Here is a 17,624-nt window from a genome sequence, read left to right on the forward strand (position 1 = left end):
GAAACTTAAAATCCCGAGTACTATCTTTAAATGATGGCGAACGCCAATTGAAATACGAAACAAATAACGAAATACGTGGGATTTTTGGCGTTAAATGGCTTAAGAACGTATTTCGTTATTTGTTTCTTATTACATGGAGCGTTCGGGTTTTTCCGTTTGAAAATACGCGGCAGATTAAACCGAGGCTTAGTACTGGGCAAGATTCACTGCCTTTAATTTGCTTTCTAATACGCGGGTTGACAACGCAAACTTTACCTAGACGAGCAGATGTTCGATTACCTACATGGCGCGGGAAAAATATTATCCACCATTCTCCCCCTATTCGGCTTTCCGTTGCTACGCAACTCGTTTTGAAATTTTAAATGTTTAGGCTTAGTTTCTCTTTCCGGTTTAATAGTCGCAAGCCAGAGTTCCCGCGCGGTACTGATGAGTCCCAAATAGGACGAAACCGGTCTACCATTGGAATTTCTGGCTAATTTATTTAATTTAATTTAGTTTTTCACTAGAAGATCTATTTGGTTCGAGTTTCGCGTCTTTTTGTTTGCTCGAAGACCTATCACCACGAGCTATTAGTAAGTTTCTAAATTTCTTCAAATTTTTTAGGGTTTAGCTTTTTTATCCCTTTTCATAATTAGGGATTGCAATCCAGCAGGGTTTTCAATCCAGCCAGGGCCGTATTTACCTAATTGGAGGTCCCTGGGCAAAGCTATGGGCGATTCCCTGTAACTCCACCCAAGTTTCTAACCTCCAGTGCGAAGTCCATCGTCGCTCTAATCTACAACTATCGGTTCAAATAGTTTCACTTGTCATACTAAAGGTTAGTAAAGAAGAAGCTTATTCTGAATTTAAAAATACCAACAACCAAAAGTCTTTATTACTACTACTAAATGTCAAAAAAAAAAATTTTATTAAAATTTCTTTTACATTTCAAAATTCGAAAAATGGGGCCCTCCAGAATCTTGGGGCCCTAGGGCAGTACCCTTTTTGCCCAATGGGATAGACGGCACTGACTACAGCAATTTATGACTGATGGACGTCAGCAATAGGCCAGATTGCGATGAAGTGATAAACATATAAATGTTTTAAAGTTAATTTTCATAACTAAAAACTGGATTTGAGTGCCATATCATACTACGAACAGAATCGAACGGGTCTCAGCACTCTGCTCGGCACAGGACCCGGCGGGGTGAGCGGGTCGGGGGGAACCTTTCGGAGTTCGAGAAACCGAAGAGACACTACGCGATCGATATTTGTCGGGTGCCGTTCCGAGAAGGGACCCGGCGTACGGTTCGGGCTCGGCGTCGGACAGGTTTGGGGTGGTGGGAGGATACGCGAGAGAGGGTAGTTCCTTCGCGTTCCGTAGGATGGCGTGCCAGAATGATCGAGGAGAAAAGCAATACTTTTCTACACAAAAATCGAACCAAACTTTCGCGGCAAGCTAATTCGAATTAAAAAAATATTTAATTTTAGATACTTATATTTTAAATGTTAAATGGGAGATTATAAACAATTAAAGCATTTTTTTAATAAACTTAAATAATATTTCATAATTCAAATAAATATTTATTAGTTGTTTTAAAAAAGATAAATAATACACAGTTTCGGTAAAAAACTGAATAACTCATATAGTGACTTATTTTAGTTTATTTTTAAATTTGTCCTTTAGTTAGTTTTATTCAAGTATGTGTGCATTGAATAAAGGTTCAATAGAACAGGCGAAAAATTTTAATTGCTTAGTCTTGGCTTTTCAATCTATGCGACACGTTATATTACTGCAAATCATGATAGTTCATCGATAGCAAATAAATTAACATTTTTCAATATAACTTATATTTTTAGCACTTAGAATTGTTTCGAGAAACTTCAAATTTATTTTTTCGCACGAACCTTATATATTTTTCTAAATTATTAATATATAAACGTGTAAATTCTGATTAAATTTATTATTTTAAATATCATTAATAAATATAAAAAATTATAGACTAAAAATTTCTTTCGTTTCTATTCGAGGTAATTTCTTTGCCGCTAAACGACATCCCGGTAGATTCTCATGGTTCATGTGTATAATAATTAAAATATTCTCAGTTAATTTCAATTTAATTAACAGGTTTTATTCGCACAGAAAACGTATAAAGGGAACTCGTAAGAGTGAAGAATTTTCACGAGAAAGCATCATCTACACTCCTACACATTTCACGTTCACGATGTTTTTAGCTTCAGTCGCTAAACCTGATGAATATTCATATTCTGTAAATTATTGGCCTTTCTGTAATGTATCGTGTCCTTTCTGTTGAAATTTGACTCTGACGTCGTTGTTTTTAACTTTAACAAATGTACGGGCGTGGTAGGGGAAGCTGTTAAGTAAAATTTTCCCGGCAGTATAGGGTTTCGGGTCCTAAATAAAAACATTGGACAGGTAGCATCAGGATAAGGGGCCAATACGAAACCTTAGTCTATTAGGGCGCGGCTGGAAGTTAATCCGCCACTTATTAGTTCCCTTTTTGAATTAATGTACATTTCCTTTCAACAAATGCCTGTTATATTAAGTTACACATTTGGGCTGGAATTTCAGCGAGAGGCCCAACCGTCGCGTACGTTTTTGCCGGAATTATGACGTCGGAAAAATACCAGCAAATATTAAAACGCTGCTTAGTTCTATTTATCGAAAAGGTTTACCATGACGGCCATCGATTTTGGCAGGTATTGACTCTGATTTATTGAAAAGTGGCTCCCGTTCAGAATTATTTAATTTAAATTAAATTATTTAACTCGTTTATAATATCGTTTAGGACAATAATCCCAAGTATACGAGCGAATCAACCAAGAAATATATGAAGGATAATAACATCAACCATTTTCCAACGCCACGAGAATCACCGGTGTGTCATCTTTATGAAAAGAAAATCTTGCTTGTTTGAGTTCAAATATTTAACAAAATTAACATTTCAGGACCTTAACCCTATCGAAAACTTATGGGCCGACTAAAAAGACTTCATACAGAATAAAGTAGACCCGAAAAATAAAATTGATCTATTGAAAGCTATTCGGATTTACTGGAAAAATTTATCAGTGGAAAAATGCCGAAAGTAATAAGAGTATACAATTCCCCCACTTTAATGATAATAAATTTGATCTTGAATTAAAATAAAATAGTAAGCCCAATTGCCTGCCGATTAGTTTGATCAAGAATTGATCTATTTATATATAGAATCTTTATATTCCGTCAGTCGGGACGCATCGTGGACCAGACAAATGTACAAATGAACAAACAGGGGCGAGTAAATGTAATAGGTGATCTTATTCTAACGCGTCACTCACGCGAATGTCTTAGGGTATTGATTGTCGTTTGAGGAGAGAAGCCAGGAACGGGAACGAAATTAAAAATCGACTGAATATCAAAATTATCTCTATATATCAATATAGATCCATTCTTGGTTTGATCCTTAAAATTAGAAGGCGCTCTAGACCTGAAAACAAGGCGGAGCGTCGGTATAACAACATGGCAGCAGAGATATAAGTTTTTACTTATGTGAATTAGTTCTTGGTGATTATAATAGATTCACACTATGGTTAAAGTTATGAACGTAGGCAAAATCTCGCTACCCCATATGCAGATTTAATGTTTAGAAAGGGGTCTTTTTGCATTTAATAGCGCGTGTTATATTACTTGAATATTTAACGATAAATGAAAACACATAAATAGGTTTGAAAACACTAGTACAATTAGATACATTTTGGTTTTGCAGATTCATTAGTCATCAAAACAAAGTTTTCAAAGAGGTGTTTATGTCCAGAAGAGGCCCATCAGGATTTTGAAAATGATTCATTGACAATTTTATTATTTTATTTTATATTTTATATACCGTTGAAAAGTTTGAATAATATTATTTAAAAAAAATCAAATCATTAAAAAGCTTTCGCTATTGTAGTTTTAAAAACAGCTAACTCGAATTACGCGAATTTTCCTTTAAGAAATTTTTTGAAACGTGCAGTTCATCATCCGTTTATGTAAATAGAAAAAATACGGCTAATATGGTTTAATATTTTTCCCATTTTTATGAAGCATTTCTTAATACTTTTTCTCTTAATTGAAATAATTTTACTCAAATTGTTTAAAGGAGTCGTGGTAAACGGTTTGAATTCCCAATATATATATTTTTTAAAATTCAATGTTTCGGAGCTGAGCTGTGAAAGAGAAGGTACAGTTCCTCCGAAACGTTGGATTTAAAAATATATATATTTTGGGAAATTAAACTGCATTCTACGTCCCATTTTAATATAGTTATTCGCAATATACTCCTAGGTATATCTGGTTAAAGTTTTAGATACCTGGTTTTGGAAGAAATAAAGCGGCTTGTGGTTGGTATGATGTGATTTTATTTAAGCCTGTTTTATGTATTTTTATTATTTTTATTCGTAATGTAATTTTTTATAAATGAAAATCCTTGGAAAAATATAAAAAGGGAATTAAAGAAATGGCAAAACTGAAAGCTACAATCTCTTGGAATGAATCAGTTTGGTTATCAAGCCGTAAAATTTATGACGTTAACACGATTATTTCAATGTTTGATCATTGTATTTTTTTCTCACTCCTTTGAGCCCTTTTTCAAAAGCCATTCAAAAGGGTTGCTACGACGAAAAACGAGAGCTTCACCGCGAAGCTCAAAGCCTTCATATTTCCTGGTCTCTTTCTCCAGGCCCGTTTAGCCCAGTGCTGCCTTTCCTCATTCTCTCCGGCCAAACTTATCTTTGACCCCCATTAATCCATTATTCCCCCGCTACCCGTTCTCATAGTGCAAGAGGAAGATCGTCGCTGACAGGGGGGATCGCACGTCTCGCCGAAGAGATAATGTTCAAACATATAGCCACGTGCTTAACGCCACAAGTTTTCCAAATATAACATAATGATGAACTTCAAACGTATATTGGTACGTTAAATAATAAGGAACAACTTGTTCGAAAGTCTATTCCATCGCGAGACATTGACATAAGTTCGTTTTTAGAACTGACATAGGTCCTTGATGGGTAGAAAAATTGCAGATGTTAAATATTAAGATTCCACGATAATGGAATCTTTATAAGGGGCCAACATGCTTCTCCATAGACTTTGAAAGTATTATTAATGCTATCAAAAACGTAAGCTTTTTTTTTTCACTTTTAAATTTTAAGCGATTTTCATGCCCAAGATTCAGTATTAGGGAGGCTAGCGATAGCTTTACGGGTTTGTTATTTCTGTCAACTTAAAATATAAAACACTTCATAATCGCAAAAAAAATACATGGTTTACTCGACAGTAGGTAAAAGCCTACCTATGGCTTTGCTTTATTGAAACATTTTTGACATGGCGGCTTTACTGATCGGCTGGGAAGTTCATGAGCAACCCTGTTCAAAATTTTAAAATAAAATATTTGGTCGGTGCCGCCTTAAAAGTTTTAAATCTTTTCAGTGTTAATAAACGTATTATTTTTAAATAAATTTGGTTGTTGGTGCATTAAATTATGCATAAATAATTATTTAAAAAATAAAATAACAATAATTTTGTTTAAAATAATTGTAATCCGTGACTACTCCGAAACACAAGGACTGGATTTCATAGCTATGAGCTGGAAACTATCAACCGTTTCTTATCTCTTCTGTCTGGTCTATCGCTCCCCTTTATATGACAATCACGAGGCCATCCTAGCTTTTCTGAATGGGTGCACTGAATTGAACCATGAACTTGTATTACTGGGAGATTTTAACTATCGCAGCATTGACTGAATTCTGGGGCTGCCGCTTCCTTCTGCTAACAAAGCGACATTGGCCTTCCTAGAAGCTGTCCATTGTCATAATTTATCACAAGCAGTCCACATAGCTACCCGCCTTGACCACCTTCTGCAACGGCCAAGTGTCCTAGACTTAATTTTTACAAATGATGAGCACCTGGTGTTTGATGTTACCCAGCTTCCGCCACTAGGGAAGAGCGATCACAACGTCATCTACTCCAGCCTGGCCTGTTCCAACCATAATTCCCTGAAACCACCTACAAGGCTATGTCGCGACTTCTAAAAGGGAAATTATGAAGCCTTTCATGACTTCCTCTCACAGCAAGATTGGGCAACTGTTGTTGGCAGGGATGATGTGAATATTTGCTGGTCAGCCTTTGTTGAAATCCTCCATCAAGGCATCGAGCTCTATGTTCCATATCGGCGTCTCGGAGAGAAACGGGCTTCGCTCTTTTCTTCCCGTTTCGTTAAATCTAGGGAGTACAAGACCGGTGCCTGGCGCCATTACCTTCGAAGCAAGGTTGTAAAGCCCACATTTGCATCCGCAAATGTAGGCTTTGTCCCTAACAGTCTTTCCCTTTACTTCAGAGAGTTATCACGTTGTTTTTGGGCCAACGCTGCTCGGGAAGGTAGGGATGACTCATCCTCGCTCCGTCCACCTTTGGAATTCTCCGAAAGTGGCGACCTCTGACCCGAAGGGTTAAGAGCGGGGTAAAGTTACCGGTGACGCTTACTATTGCACCACAGTGAGTCCGCAAATATTTCTTGGCGGGCTTTCTTCTCCAGCCAATTAGGTTGGAGACCGGTAGCGTCATCCGAGGGCCCGCTATATAAGGGACGTCGGGACAATAGATTAACGCTCTTGGTTACGGACTCCGACCTAACCAGTCACATCTTGTATATTCTCTCTTCTAGATAAAGTTTAGTTGTTTGCCATGCCTTGTAATATTTGATAAATATATATATATATTATTAATAATAAAGAGTATTCTATAGTTTAACTCTCGTACATGGTTTAGACATAAGCCGACAATTCCAGGCTTCACAAGGTTCGTCATTACTCGTCTGCGGAGGTTGAGTCAGCGCATGAAAAGTACAAAAAGGCGAGAAATGCTGTCACTAACGCATCCCAAAAGCTCAACAGGAAGCTTAAGCATGACTTAACGTGCCGTATTGCTGATAACCCGAAGGTCTTTTTCAGTCATGTGAATAGTCTCCGAAAGACTAATTTTGCCATAACTGCCATGAATAATCCCAGTGGAGGCTCATCGTCCAATCCCACTGAAATGGCTCAAATTCTTAACCAGCACTTCATTGGCGTCTCTTCGACGACCCGCACTTCATCCGCTGCAGCTAGAGCCCCTGTCCTACTATCAGCACAACATCTGAGTCACTTCTCATGCACTGCTAACTCTGTGCTAAAGCAACTTCTGTCATTGGACACGACCCAGTCTGCTGGTCCGGATGGTCTTCATCCGTATATGTTACAACAGTTGGCTCATTCTATTGCGATACCTTTAGCAACCATTTTTAACAAAAGCTTTAGCTCCGGTGCCGTTCCACACCAGTGGAAAGTGGCAACTATCACGCCTATCCACAAAGCGGGCTTAAGAACCAACCCGTCGAACTATAGACCGATTGTGAAAACCTGCCGTATGGCCCGTGTTGCTGAACGTCTGGCCGATAAACAACTTCGCTCCTTCCTTGACGACACGGAATTCCTCCACCCCTCCCAGCATGGTTTCCGCTCAAGTCGATCTTGCACCACCAATCTCCTCTCTGCGACTAACGAATGGACGGCGTGGCTTGACGAGGGTAATCCTGTTGACGTGGTGTACCTGGACCTCAGTAAGGCTTTTGATACCATCCCCCACCAGGGGTTGTTTGATGCGTTAGCTGAGGGTGGTGTTGAAGGGCTTGCCTTTGAATGGCTCAGGAGCCTCGTCACGGATCGTTAACACTCAGTTGTGATCCAAGGTCACGAATCCGAAGCTCTTACTTCGCTGAATGGTGTTCCCCAGGGAAGTGTACTCAGCCCTATCCTCTTCTCGGTCTTCATAAACTCTTTCCCCCTGTTGTGAAGCATTCCAGGCCTTACTTATTCGCTGATGACACCAAGCTTGCTCACCCTGTTGGAACCCCCCAAGATTGCCAGCACTTGCAGGAAGATCTCAACGCCGTAGCTCTCTGGGCTCAAACGCATGGGATGGCCTACAATGCGTCAAAAAGCGGTGTTAACCACCTTGGTCGCAACAACCCGCGCACATGTTACACTCTGGATGGTCTCCCACTGCTAAGTGCTGACTCCACGATGACAGACCTGGGCGTGTGGATGGATCCATCCCTCAATTTTGGTAATCACACCTCCAGGGTCGTCAAGAAAATGAACTCACTGACAGGCCTCACAAGAAGAAACTTTTATTTTCGTTCTCCACGGCTAATGCGCACACTCTACACTGCACTAGTCCTCCCTCACATAAACTTCGCGTCAGAAGTGTGGAGCCCTCCTTTGTTGGGGGACCAGGATCGGTTAGTGAGGGCACACAACCGCTTTACAAAACTCACCAGGGGCCTGGAGAAACATTCTCCTGACGCCAGAAATAGAGTGCTCAATGTCGATTCTCCAACGACACGCCACGCTATAAATGACAAGCGCGCGATAGGGTATAGGGGCGCCAAAATTGGTCCATATTATTATATTAGGGGGCGCCAAAATTGCAGCTCGCCCCTGGCGCCATTTTCTCTAGCTACGGCCCTGGTCAAACCTCGCGTTAAGACGTCTGTTCGACAATGGCACTTCTCATTCCGAACTATCGAACTCTGGAACTTCTTACCTAAAGAAGTGCTGGCTTGTCAATCCCGTTGCGCTGTGCGTCGTCTGTCAAAGATTGTTGTAGACTCCCTCTTTGTTCGACTGGCCAGTTTTGTCCAGTTTTGTCTTGTTTTGTTGTATTAGCCTCATGATTCAACACGGTTTTTTTTTTTTTTTTATTTTGTTCTGTTTTTTTTTTATCTTAATGTTTTGTATTCAGTCTGTATTCCATACTTAAACCCATTTTGTGCTTCCGCGTAGTTTCTTCTTTAAGCAAAATTTTACATATCATTCTATTAGGTCTTTTGAATTTCTACGCTCTGCTGTCGGGTACTGCAAGATTGTACACAAGCTATAACTAGCTTAACGATCTGTATCTTTTCTTCTTTCAAATAAATAAATACTGTTTCTAAAAGATGCGATGAGAAAATGAATTGAAATCATTAAAGTTAAAAACTTCTTGTTTTGGTGTTCGATGGAAACAGGAAAATGAGATCCGCAAACCGCGTATACGCAGCGGCAGAAGCTTGACTATTTGGCGCATTCCTAGCGCTATATAAATTCCACCTAAACTCGGGTGCGTTCAGTGTAAATGCAGTGGCGTTCAGTCTTTCTTGCTCTCTCAAGCGAACGAACGAGCGCGACGGATGCCTTCGACTCTTTCATAGATGTTTTCGGAACCCATTTATAGAAGTAAACGAAACTCATTTATAGACGTTCTTTCATACTTTTATAGACGTTCTATCATGCTTTTATAGACGTTCTTTCATACTTTTATAGATGTTCTTTCATACTTTTATAGACGTTTTAATTATCTTATTTTTATAGAAATTTCATACAATTTTGTCGGTTTGGTGCCCCATACACATAACAGAAATTTACATGAGTAATTAGTAATAATTTCTTTGTCCTCCAAAAAGTTAAAACTGACATCAGACTCATTTGAATCTTCTTTAGATATTTCTGATTTATTGTCATCGTCTGGTGGTAAAATTTTCTCTTGAAATGGCTTTTCTTTTATTCGTTTACTCATTTTGGGAAATGATTTTTACAAAATGATTATTAAAACTAGTAAAAAGTTAAAAATTATCTTAAATTTAACAAGTTCGCCAAGAAGGCGAGAAAATTATTTCATTGGCCGTGTAGCATTTAAATGGCAATATAATCATAAGCTTTAAACGATATTTCCCGTTCAAAAGCGACCCTTAAACAAAGAAGAGCATTTCGTGAACTTCTCGTTCATTTTCATTCCTTACTTGAGCAAGAACCACTTTTTTTATAACAAAGATTATTGAACAGAAAAAGAAAGTTTACACTTATGGCGCCCTGCTTTTGTAGGGAATGGAGATAATATTAAATACCATAAAAGTTACACAAAAATAAGATTGAATTAACAGCAATGACAAAGGAATGGCGATGGATGTGACATAAGGTACAGTTATGAAAAGTAAGATATATTTTTTTTTCGTTATATACAACTATATACCTGAAAGATATTTACCACCCGTAAAACTTGTTGAGCCGACTCTTAAAGGCAGAACTAGAGGATTTAATCTTAATTAGGGAAGGGAGGGAATTTTATGAGTTTACTACTCGCTGTGTGAAGAAAACACGGCGCGAGGTACAAGCATTACGCTCCTTACATATCGTAGGAGATTTCCTGCCTCTCCAGCGAATGGTAAAGAAGGCGGTGGTCGGGACATCATACAACTCATAAATCAGTTTGAAGGCCTCAACCAAATCAGTTGGCAGACGCCTATTCGAAAGGGACAAAAGACCAAGGCGCTCAAGACGATCAGGGTAAGACAGAGAACCAAGGCCAGAGACAATCTTTGTGGCCTTACGTTGCACTCTCTCAAGCCTCTCAATATCCTTTACCAGGTGAGGGGACCAAATACTCGAACAATAATCGAGATGCGGACGAAGATTGATATAACACCTTAAAGGACTTGATAGAGAAATGGGAACACGAACGTTTTAAAACATACAGGACACGTAGGCCGCGGGCAGAAGCCACCCGACTGTGAGTGGTGCCCAACATTTTTCCATCCAACATAACGCCAAGGTCTCGAACAATTTCGCCGGCCTTGATGACCCGACCACCCAACCGGTACTGGAAAATGGGATTTTTTGGACCACAATGAAGGACCGTGGATTAATCAGGGTTAAAACTCATTCCATTTGTTGAGGCCCAGGAGTCCCAAAGTTTTAAGTCACTTTGCAACAATAGACAATCGGGGATAATTTGATTTCGCGCCCAAGTTTGGAGTCATCGGGAAACAGCCTAATAAAAGACTCCCTAATAGCTATCGGGGGATCATTGATATATATGATGAACAATGTAGGTCCTAACACCTAACCCTGAGGAACACCACTATTAAATGGACACCAGGAGGAACGACATCCCCTAGTGTCACGCGTTGAACCCTCTCGTTAAGAAAATTAGCTATCCAGTTTATTAGCAAAGGGGGGACTTCGAGTAATTCTAATTTACGGATAAGGAGGGAATGAGGAACGGTATCGAAGGCTTTACGCAGATTGAGATATATCAGGTCAACAGATTCACTATGCTCTAAGGATTTAGTGATGAGATCTAAAGTGGCTAAAAGATTCGTAAAACACGAACGACGCCGAAGAAACCCATGCTGGACCGGAGAAAAAACCAACGAGAATATAAAAAAGAAACAAGAGAATCTCTAACGTGCGTCTCTGACTGTTTACAAGGAATGCACGCAAAAACTTATACCCCAAAAGGTGTCAACTGAGGAGGAAGTGGGGGATTTACGGAGAGCTGTAACATTGCCCGGTTTCCATATGGCAGGTAGCCTACCAGATTCAAGAGATTGGCGATATATTTCCATGAGGGGAGAAGCTATGATGCATGCGCCTTCGCGTAATAGACGTGGATGAAGGTTGTCAGGTGAATAGGTAAACGGCCAAGGTAACGGCGAACAGAAGAATAAGTGATACCAAAGTCGGATAGAGAAATATCTACGCTCTTTAGAGACTTATTTGATCAATCCCGGAAGCAAAGTCTCCGAGGTAGACGGCTTCCAAGTAGGGTTCGGGTGTAAAAACGGATTTAAAGAAGTCATTAAGCGCCTCAACTATGGCCTCCGGACGCGGTAATGGGCCAGAGCATACACAATCGAGGGAAAAGGAAAGTATGTCGTGGTCGCTATTACCGAAAGGGGGAAGGTGAGAGATTTTACGGGGAATATCCCAATCAAACGTGAGAATTAAATCTAGGAGGGAGGGGACATTATTTCCACGGTGGCGGGTAGGACTAGTAATATGTTGGCGCAATTTACAACTTGATACAGTGTTGAGAAGACGAGCCTCAATAGAACGCACACCTTTGGTAGTAGTGAAAGAAGGCCAATCAATAGCCGGAGCATTAAAATCGGTCCGCTAACTTGCTGGCCCTCTCCACCGTTCCCACTAAAACATAATAAGCTCGTTTCTCGGCTTAAGTAAAGTTATACCCCCGTGAGCAATTCCGTCCATGATCAAGATTTGTTTGAGTTGAACAGTGTTTACATAGGCCTAAGAATTATCACCCCAATTTTGATGTGTTCACGGAAAGAATCTTTCTTACGAAGATATTAGAAAAATACATCTAAGATTGAATCCTTATATCGTAATCTTTTTCACTTCAAAATCGATATATTTTCAAAAGAAAACTAAAAATGTTTCTTCACATAGAGTAGTTAAAAATGTCGGCGAGAAAAAACTGTCGCTCAATAGAAAATAGCTGGTTAAATAAATAACATTCGCGGCCGGGTAATTTCTGGTCACGGATGGTTAAGTTTCTTAGTTTGAAGATAATATTGTGGTGGTATATATATGGCACCATATCAACCATTTTTATGTGATCCCCATTATACAGTGTAGTACGTTTTTGATAAGTAGTTGGTAAAATAGTGTATTAAAAGTTCATAATTGATCTTCGACAAGTATGCCACTTCAATTCATTTCGTGCCTCTTGATTCTTATTCCGGCATCTAAGTGGTGATGAATAACTTTATTTTATGAAATAGAACGTCTCTCTAGATAAAATATAAACTTCTGTTAATATGCTGCCAAAATTAGTTCGTTTTCTACATTTCAATTCGCTTAAATCGAATTCTTCTTTATTTCGGTTAGTGTATATATAATATTATGAAAAAATTAGCGAATAAGTAGATTAGTCCATTAAGAAAAGGGATAAAAAAGCCAAACCCTAAACTAATTAGTTTATAGTTTTGATTTTTTATCCCTTTTCTTAATGGACTAATCTACTTATTCTCTAATTTTTTCATCGTTTGCATTGCAGTCCAAAGGTGGTTCCTTTTAACGTTATATAATTTCATGGCACATTTGTGGTGTCTTCTTGCACGTATTATGTCTTTGAGTGAGCTTGGTTCCATCCTTAGTTTCTTTTCCAGCATAAGACTGGAACACTTGGAAGTAGGTTCAGCCAGGCGCGTTCCAACCACGGGGCAGCGAGGGAGACTTGTCCCCTCTTCTATATCACGCTACTTTTTCTCAGGGCCGACTTGCGGCAGAGTCGTATTTCAGTCATTAAACTTATTTTCCACGGACGGACTCTTGATGCGTCGCAGTTTTAGTCAACCAGACAAGTTGGCTAAACATGCAACACCTTTGTGTGTTGTTTTTTATTGTTAAAAAAAATAAAAATAAAAACCACTATTATTCAATAAAAAGTTTTAATTACAAAACGAAGATACGGCCGTTTTGGCGCCAATACTAGCGCCGTCATCAGGCTAATTTACAATAATAACAAGACATGATGGCTCATTAGAGGCAAGTGACAGAGTAAATACAATTAGCATAAAACACTCAATCAACTCATGTGTAGCGGAGAATAGACGTGTCAGGATAGAAATCAGCAGTATAGTTTCAACAGATTAGTATACTGTAAAACAACCTCATGCGCAGGGCCATCTATATTGTTGATAAGTTTATTTTTAATTTAAAGATTAGTTTTGGTTTTATATATCGTCATTTTTTCGGACGCATCCTATTTAACAATGCTGTGCTTATATTAAGGGTTTTGCCCGTGCTCTCGTTAAAACGTTGGCACGCTCCTGGGCTCAGCGGTTGCACATCCTTTATTAATTGGAGTAAAAAATGCAGACCCATAGCTCTCCAATATTTGTAACGCGTCATTTTTGGTCGGAGTTTTAAGTTCCGGATAGTTATCTGCCCAAGGTGGTGAACTGAAGTCATCAGCAAATAGTGCCATAAGTAAATGAACCGAAGTTATCAGATAATCCATAAATTTTAAGAGGTATTTTGCCTAACGCGGGCGGATAGGGGGGTCAAGTTAACATGCTAATAAATGGCATTAAAATAATAAATTTTAAGATATTAAAAGGAGTGGTTTTTAGTGAAATCCTATAAAACAACTTCAGTCTAATATTACCTTGGAAAATAAAGAATTTCTGTCTTGGATAAACCATGGCAGGTATAATATAGAACGGATCGGAAAGATGACTACTAAATCTCGATTTCAGGTTCTCCAACAAATGTTTGCGAAGTTTTGTAAATTTGGTGGTGTTGTCGTAGATTGTCTCAAACGTTTCGAGTAATTTTATTACAACAAGTGAGATTTGTGGCCCATCGCCTTGTGAACAGGCTGTCGCGCATCTTAGAGGTGATAACCAACATTGAAGTTCTTTAATTTTGTTCAACAAACCAGGCGATGGATCAATTGTGACACCGCGCTCGGCTAACGAACTTTCTTTCCGGTGTATCCCTTCTATTAGGAGTTTTGTAATGGCACTTTTCACGCCAGGTTTTGTAACAAAATACAAGAAATTAAACATTTACAGGACCAATAGATAGTTAAAACCATGTATTTATAGGTAAAAATGTTTGACCAGTGGTTTTCCAAAGTTATATTTCGGAGGGCCAACCTTTTAATTCAAACATTCAAACACCTAAAGAGTTAGGACTTAAAGATTATATTCCCTATATCTGTGACATTTTTCTTATTAATTTAATTTATCACAGTTTCGAGGCGCCCTGGTCTCTGGAGTCGAGAAACCCGAAGTTTAAAGGGACTATACCTTTAGGGGCGATCCCTACATTTCCTTACAAAGTTGGAGAGCTTGAAGCGTCATATACAGGGTGTTCCCTAAATGGTGGTAGGATCGAGCGTCTTTGGGTTCTACTGATTATATTAATACGATAATGTTCTATGGCTTTATTCCGATTTAGGCCACCATTGCGAAGTTACGAAACAATTGATGTATGGACGACCCCTTAATTTAACATTACTTTGTACCTCTCCGAGGGGACTATGTCCCTTAGGAGGGGTTTTACAATCATCGTGTCTGTGTGTGTGTGTGCGTGTGTGTGTATATTCTGCGAACGCGTTACCGGAGCAAAGTCGAAAAACCGTTTTAGCAGAACTTTAAAGGTTGCCAAAACCACCGTCTGACGGTAAGCGTTAACGGTTGGTGCGATTCGGTGCGGTGGTTTTTTTTTTCGTTAACGCTCACCGTTGTGACGGTTTCAACTTAGTTTCATTGGTAATATTACTATTGTAATGTTTATGTGTAGTTGAATATGCGTTATGGCGGTTGTGGGTGATGATTTTGTTGTGTATGCATGGGTGTTTGCTCTCCAACTTCTTCATACTGACTTTTGGGACGGACCGAGTGCTGAGGGTTACGATAAACGTCTCAACGTCCAAATGGCATGGTTCCCACCAATTGTTTACGGTATTCGTCTTAGTATCAATTTTGCGATCGCATCGGGCGGGATTCAATCCCGAGCCCTCCTGCATGACATGCGAGTGTTCTACCACAGAACCACCGATATATATATGTTACGGTTCAAAGAAAATTATAAGCTCAGCTTAAGCGGTTATAAGCTCAGCTTAAGCGGAATCGTTTATAACAAATTAACAGAGCATTAAATTTCAGTTTTTAAAATAGAACAAAATTTCGTGTTCCATTTAAATTATTGCATCGATTGTAACGTCTTCTCTGTTGATTAAACAGAATGCGCCGCCCAGGATTCGAACCCGAGCCCTTCTATATGACAGGCGAATGTTCTACCACAGAACCACCGATGCATATAACGTTTCTTAGAAAATTATAAACTCAGCTTAGCAGAAGAGTATATTAATGGTTTTTAAAGTCTACATTTTTACGTATGAAATTTTAAAGGTCAAATTGTTGTGTTTTTTAACTGATCGAGATTACGTTCTTTTTTGTCTAATCTTTGGTATTGTTGGTTTTTTCTGTCTTATATTTGTATCTACTATTTTTTAAGTTTATTTCCTTTTCCCCGCAAAATCGTCCAGTTTTAGAGGAACCTTTAAGAGCGTAAGTCGTGCCCAAAAGCTTATCCGGTTTCATTATAATAACGTGAAATATCGTATTTGTGAATGGTAATGCGCTTCTTGATATTATATTTTCTATTGCTTGATTTCTAAGTATTTGAACTAATTAATTGCTTGACTGCGTTATAATATTTTTCTATGAATTATTTTGATTCTGAAGTCTGATTGCTTAATTGCGTTATATTATTTTTCGATGACTTTTGTTTTTGAAGTCTGATTGATTGGGTTGTTATAGTGTATTTTTCTATTCGTAATTTTTATTTTTTGATACTCTAATATTTAAAACTAGATATAGTATAACGTTACTTCTGCGTATTTCGAATGTGCGTGACGTGGAGGGTATTTTCACGTTTTATTAGGATCAGTTTTTTTAATTTTAAATATCTTTCGTTTTATTTGTATTTTATTTCGTTTTTTCAGTCGTATATTTTTATCAAGTTGTATACATCGTGCGCTTACACTTATGTTGGTCTGGTTTTTAACTGGGTCGTCATTACTTCGTAATTTATTTTAAACGTTTTCTCGACCGATTAAGCTGTTTAATTTGAAATAAAATGAGCGTTAAAGATGCGGCAAGTATTTCGTAAGCGAGAAAAATACAAATACCCTCTTGTAGATTTTTCTTTCATAAAAATTGGCTTCGTATTATATTTAACTGATAAACTTGTACCGTAAATAGGGTTAAATTCAATTGTGCATTGTTTTAGTACGTCTAACTCACTGTTAGACAAATTCATTTTGTTGGGACGCGAACGTGCTATTTTTTCGTTACCATGGCGATTTTCTGACTGGATTTTTTAACCAAAGGCGGCCCGCGTAAACAAGTTATATTTTACATAATTATGCGTACTAACTAACCGATAACTTCGGTCGGTTCATTATCTTCTGCTTTTACAGGGTTTAAATGTTTACGTGGAATTAAAAGTGTTACCGCGCTTCGATAAAAGATTTCAGCAGCGGATTAAACATGTTCATGAAGACACTGCTATTTACCATCATCTAATTAATCGAACGAGTCAGACTCATCAGCGGGGCCCTCAATGTCCCAGGCTCAGAGTAGACTGCTTGAAGGTTAACGGCTTTTACCATATTACTTGCTTTATCGGCAGAGACTGTTATAATCTATAGGGGTATTACGAATTTTACGTTTAAAAGACAAACTTATTTCAAAATATTTGATAAAATAATTAGATAATGAAGTACCTGGGCTGATTTCACACCTAGGTCACGAAGAATGTCTTCAACTTTTGCAATAATGTTTTCACCAGTATGTGCAGCTTCGAAGTGCCTGAATACGAGGGTGCGATTTGGGAACTCGAAGCTATCGTTGATTTATTGGCGTTTAACGCCTAGAGCGGCTTCCCTCGTTCGGGCACTCCATATATCAAGCGTTGGGTGTAAGAACAACACGTCCTTAAGAAAATCCTTTAGTAAACAATCATTTACTAAACCCTCGTAACAGTCCGACGACATTGAAGGTTAATTTGAGGCAAAAACATGAAAGCTTTTAAGGCCTTTCGTTCGAGAATGCTGAATGGAAGACCATCGATAGGGACTAGGTCAACCATGGACTGTTTGAAGCGCAGTTGCTCAGCAGACCTCAACGGGACCTTCTCAACTTGCTTGAGTGGTAACCCTTAACATTTTAACATGAGACTTTCCAAACTGTCACTATTTGACGAAAGTGCAA

This window comes from Leiobunum rupestre, chromosome 8 (assembly GCF_980474605.1).
Source record: "Leiobunum rupestre chromosome 8, qqLeiRupe1.1.hap1, whole genome shotgun sequence".
In the NCBI taxonomy this organism is placed as follows: domain Eukaryota; kingdom Metazoa; phylum Arthropoda; class Arachnida; order Opiliones; family Sclerosomatidae; genus Leiobunum; species Leiobunum rupestre.